We start from the raw sequence: 6,000 nt of genomic DNA, 5'->3' as shown, positions 1-6,000 counted from the left end.
TTCATCAATAGTTGGATTACCATAAAGAGCATTCATATATTCATGGTTTAATTGTTCACCGGGTGCTATATTATGGAAAAATTGACTCTCGGTAAATTATAATAAACTATTATCGCTATCAAGAATAGGAGGTGTAGGACGAGTAACATGTTTGGGTCGGGGAGCCGGGGGAAGTGGAGGAGGAACATATTGGCCACTAGATTCACCACTCTTCGATTTTTCCTTATTTTTACTAAACATATTTTTTAAAGAATAAGCCATCTTAATTAATCAAGCAAAATAAATAAAACAAATAAAATTATAATATTAAAACTTAAGAGTTGGAACGAGTTTACCAAATTGACGAACAACTTGTTGGAAATTAATTATCGTTGAAGACTTCAATTCACCAACTTCATAATTATTTCACAAATTGTAACAATAAAGTAAGCAATAGTAGAAGTAAATTAGAGAGAGATTGTGATAGATTGATGATTTTGTAAGAAAAAATGAAAGAATGATGGGGTATTTATAGTTGAAAATAGGAAAAAAGTGTAATTATAAAAAGTTTGGGATTAAAACAAAGTTGAGGGGTTAAATGGCTATTTCATAAATAGCCAACGGCTATTTTTGACAGCCCAACGGGTATTTTTGATAGTCCAATATTTTTTTAAAAAAATAAAATAAAATAAATTTTTTTTAAAAAAATAGTTGTTGGGCCCGCTAGGCCCGCTAAGGGACCGGGCCGGTCCCGGGCCCTAGCGGGCCAAACGGTCCCGGGCCTGGCGGGCCCAATCATAGGATCGACCCACGAGACCGGACCAGGCCCGCTAAAATCGGACCAAACGGCCCTGGCCCGTTTAGCCGTTTGGCCCGCGATCCTGGGCCGGTCCCGGGCCTGGACCGGCCCACTTGCCAGGCCTAGGGCAGAGAGAGGAGGAAATAAAAAATCTCCGAGCCGAGCTGGCCAAGGCTTATCGAGACCAGAATGATTTGTCTGAGCAGGTAATGATGCTTTTGAAAACCTATGGGTTCTACAACGGAATGATAGCTAACATTTCGGTCTCACAGCTGCAGCAAAAAATTGAGATGATAGGGAAGCTTCGTGAGGAGGTCGATGTGATAAGGATGGAATCCTTGCGGTGGAAAGAAGGTATGGACCGCTTTGCTGTAGAAAAAGAGACTGCTCGAGCCCAGTTATCGTCGTCTGAAACCCAACTTCAGAAAATGAAGGAAAAAGGCCCGGTTCAAGCAAGAAGAATTGAGGAGCTTGAGGTTCGGTTGGCCTCAGTACTCGCCAAGGCCGAATCTGATGCTGAAAAGGCAAAGGCTCATGCGGATGCGCTCGTGGCCGTCTATCGGGCTGATGCTGAAGCTGCCCAAGTCCAGGCAAGAGAAGCAGCAGAATCCGCCGATGGTCGGGCTTATTGGGTCGCCGAACTTGCTAAGTACCGATCCAGAAGAGAAATGCTCGAGGAGATTCATGCTCGCGGCTTTGATCTCACGGAAGAGATAAAAAGGGCCAAAGAACTCAAAACTGATGCTGAAGCTCTGGTTTCCAATGATGATGACGACGATGATGGGAGAAAGAGCGGATCCGAGAACCGGGGGGGAAGGAACCTGATAAAGAAGAGACCACTTAGTTTTTACGCTGTAACCTCCCATGTAGATAAATTTTGTGTATAGGCATATCTCTTCTTTCGCCGACTCGCTTTTGTTTCTGTTTCCTGTGTTGCGAGGATTTTATTTGCTTTATGAATATTTTCATAATGTTTTAAACCACTTAATCAAACTTGGACCTCGTAGTCTCTACAACCGAACAAACGTTTATTCAAACTTGGGGCAATGTAGCCCTTTAGACTTATTAGTTGTCAACGATTCGATCTTGAAGAAAATACAGCCCGTGGGCGTGACGGTCGAGCGAGTGTTTGCTTGTACTCGAATTAATGTAACCCGTAGGCTTGGTCGAGTGAATGATTCGAACTCGAAATTAATATAGCCCGTAGGATTAATAGCCGAGTGAGTGTTTGCTCGAACTCAAAATAAAAAATAGCCCGTAGGCTTGGTCGAATGAATGATTCGAACTCGAATTAATGTAGCCCGTAGGCTATTTGGTCGAGTGAGTGATTGCTCGAACTCGAAATAAAAAATAGCCCGTAGGCTTGGTCGAGTGAATAATTCGAACTCGAATTAATGTAGCCCGTAGGCTATTTGGTCGAGTGAGTGTTTGCTCGAATAATAAAAAATAGCTCGTAGGCTTGATCGAATGAATGATTCGAACTCGAGTTAATGCAGCCCGTAGGCTATTTGGTCGAGTGAGTGTTTGCTCGAACTCGAAATAAAAAATAGCCCGTAGGCTTGGTCGAGTGAATGATTCGAACCCGAGTTAATGTAACCCGTAGGCTATTTGATCGAGTGAGTGATTGCTCGAATAATAAAAAATAGCCCGTAGGCTTGATCGAATGAATGATTCGAACTCGAGTTAATACAGCTCGTAGGCTATTTGGTCAAGTGAGTGTTTGCTCGAATAATAAAAAATAGCCCGTAGGCTTGATCGAATGAATGATTCGAACTCGAGTTAATGCAACCCATAGGCTATTTGGTCAGTGAGTGTTTGCTCGAACTCGAAATAAAAAATAGCCCGTAGGCTTGGTCAAGTGAATGATTCGAACCCGAGTTAATGTAGCTCGTAGACTATTTGGTTGAGTGAGTGTTTGCTCGAACTCAAAATAAAAATAGCCCGTAGGCTTGGTCGAGTGAATGATTCGAACTCGAATTAATGTAGCCCTTAGGCTATTTGGTCGAGTGAGTGTTTGCTCGAACTCGAAAATAAAAAATAGCCCGTAGGCCTTAATGGTCGCATTATATCTTAATTCTCCGCATGTTATTACACGCCTGGGTTCGGGCCAACCTATATGAGCATGGCTCGCTTCGACCATTTGGCTCTTTACAGTTTTCCTATCGGGACCCTGTTGCTGTGAAGTAACTCTATTATGGGGCCTCGGATATTATTATAAATGTTGCACGACCAGTGGTTGCCTCATTAAAAACCTTGCCGAAAAACCCATTTGGGATAAAACCGGTCTAAGGGAAAAAGAGTGCAACGCGTGCTTTCTGGCGAGAGATCCGTCCCTTGTTCGGACTTCTGTAGGGGTCAGTTTCGAGATATAAACGAATATGGCAAGGTTGTACCTTAACAGTAGTACCGTTTTAGATGTGATACATTCCAGTTGCTTGATAACTGTTTGCCATTAATAACGCCGATCCTGTACGACCCCTTTCCGATGTCCTCGAGTACCTGATATGGTCCTTCCCAATTCGGTCCTAGCTTCCCTTCATTCGGATTTCGGGTATTGTTGGTAATTGTTCTCAACACTAAGTCCCTAGGCTTGAAATGGCGGAGCTTGGTTCTTCGATTATAATACCTTTCGATTCGCTGCTTTTGGGCAGCCATTCGGACGAGGGCAGCTTCTCGCCTTTCGTCTGATAGTTCGAGGCTTATGTTCATAGCCTCGTTATTTGATTCTTCCATCGAGAATCGAAATATGGCACTGGGTTTACCAACCTCGACTGGTATCAATGCTTCGGATCCATATACTAAGGAGAACGGGGTCGCCCCCGTACTGGATTTTGATGTTGTCTGATATGCCCAAAGGACTTCAGGTAGGATTTCTCTCCATCTCCCTTTAGCATCGTTCAACCTCTTCTTCAAGTTTTGAATGACAGTTATATTTGTTGATTCGGCCTGTCCATTCCCGCTGGGGTGGTATGGCATCGACAGTATCTTTCTTATCTTGTGGTCTTCGAGGAATCTTGTTACTTTGCCGCCAATGAATTGCTTTCCAATGTCGCATACTATTTCGGCTGGTATCCCGAACCGGCATATGATATGATCCCAAATAAAGTCTATAACTTCTTTCTCTCTTATTTTCTCGAACGCCTGCGCTTCAACCCATTTAGAGACTAGGGAGTGGAGACCTTATGTCTAAAATAACATCAACTAGGGAGTGGAGACCTTATGTTGGTAAATAGACTAGGGAGTGGAGACCCTATGTCTAAAAAAATAGTCAGTCATAAACAAAATGAATTTGGCTTTACCTGGGGTCGATGGCAGAGGGCCGGCGATATCCATTCCCCATTTCATGAAAGGCCCCGGGGATAGGACCGAGTGAAGTTGTTCTCGGGCTGATGGATCATTGGTGCGAACCTTTGACATTTATCACATTTACGACCAAATTCCTTCGTATCTTTGCCCATATCGATCCAATAATACCCTGCTCTGATTATTGTTTGGACTAATGTGTCAGCTCCAGAGTGATTCCCGCAAGTACCCTTATGCACTTCCCGTAGGACATAATCGACATCCCCCGGACCCAAGCATACCACCAACGGTCCATCGAATGTTCTTCGGTACAGTGTTCCATCTGAAGCCAGAGTGAATCGAGCACCCTTGGTCCGTAGGGTTCTGGAATCTTTAGGGTCCACTGGGAGTTTTCCGTTTTTCAAATACTCGATATACTTGTTTCTCCAATCCCAGGTTAAGCTTGTAGAATTTATTTCGGCGTGTCCTTCTTCGATTACCGATCTCGACAGTTGAACAACATTCCCCAAGCCTGTATCGTCTAACTCGACCGACGACCCCAAATTTGCCAGTGCGTCTGCCTTATTATTCTGTTCCCATGGCACATGCCGTAAAGTCCATTGTTTGAAATGGCGCAGAGTGATAAGCAGTTTATCTAAATATCTCTGCATTCTACCTTCTCAAACTTTGAAGGTTTTGTTTACTTGACTTACCACCAGCAAGGAATCGCAGTTGGCTTCGATGATTTCTGCTCCCAAATTTCTAGCTAGCTCGAGACCTGCAATCATGGCTTCATACTCGGCCTTGTTGTTAGTCAACCTGATAGTTTTAATAGATTGTCTAAAAATGCCACCCGTGGGCGGTTTCAAAACTATGCCCAGCTCGGACCCTTTTACGTTCGAAGCCCCATCCGTAAAAAGGATCCATACCCCCGATGATGTACCTGATTTCAACAGTTCTTTTTCGGCTTCGGGTATGAGGGCTGGTGTGAAATCGGCCACGAAGTCTGATAGGACTTGAGACTTGATGGCCGTGCAGGGTTGATATTCGATATCGTACCCACTGAGTTCGACGGCCCATTTGGCCAGTCGGCCTGATAACTCGGGTTTGTGCAAAATATTATGAAGCGGGTAAGTGGACAATACGCATATGAGATGACATTGGAAGTATGGCCTTAACTTCCTCGAGGCGCTTATCAGTGCAAGCGCCAACCTTTCTAGGAGCGGATATCTAGTTTTCGCCTCTCCTAGGGTTCGACTCGTATAATAAACTGGGAATTGCGTACCTTGCTCTTCTCGAACTAGGACACCGCTTACGGCGACTTCCGACACTGCCAAGTACAAACAAAGTTTCTCGTCCGTTTTTGGAGTGTGAAGCAGTGGTGCGCTTGATAGATATCGCTTTAGTCCTTCTAATGCTTGTTGGCACTCCAGGGTCCAAGAAAAATCGTTCTTCTTTTTGAGTAGAGAAAAAAATTTATGACTTCGATCGGATGATCTCGATATGAACCGGCTTAAGGCGGCGATCCGACCCGTTAGTCTTTATACGGCCTTCACGCTGTCTACGACGGTGATATCTTCGATATCTTTGATTTTATCGGGGTTAATCTCTATCCCCCGATGTGATACCATGAATCCGAGGAACTTGCCCGAACTAACCCCGAAGGCACATTTTTTGGGGTTGAGCTTCATTTTATATTTCCTCAGAATCTCGAACGTTTCCTGCAAATGAATTAAATAGTCCTCTGTGCGCAGGGATTTGACTAACATGTCATCAATATAAACCTCCATTGATTTTCCTATTTGTTCTTCGAACATTTTATTCACTAGGCATTGGTAAGTGGCCCCTACGTTTTTTAGCCTGAAGGGCATTACATTATAACAATACGTTCCATATTTGGTGACAAATGAGGTTTTTTCCTCATCCTCCGGGTTCATCTG

Source organism: Nicotiana tomentosiformis, chromosome 5, assembly GCF_000390325.3.
Source record: "Nicotiana tomentosiformis chromosome 5, ASM39032v3, whole genome shotgun sequence".
Lineage (NCBI taxonomy): Eukaryota > Viridiplantae > Streptophyta > Magnoliopsida > Solanales > Solanaceae > Nicotiana > Nicotiana tomentosiformis.
Note: the sequence above shows the minus strand (reverse complement) of the source record.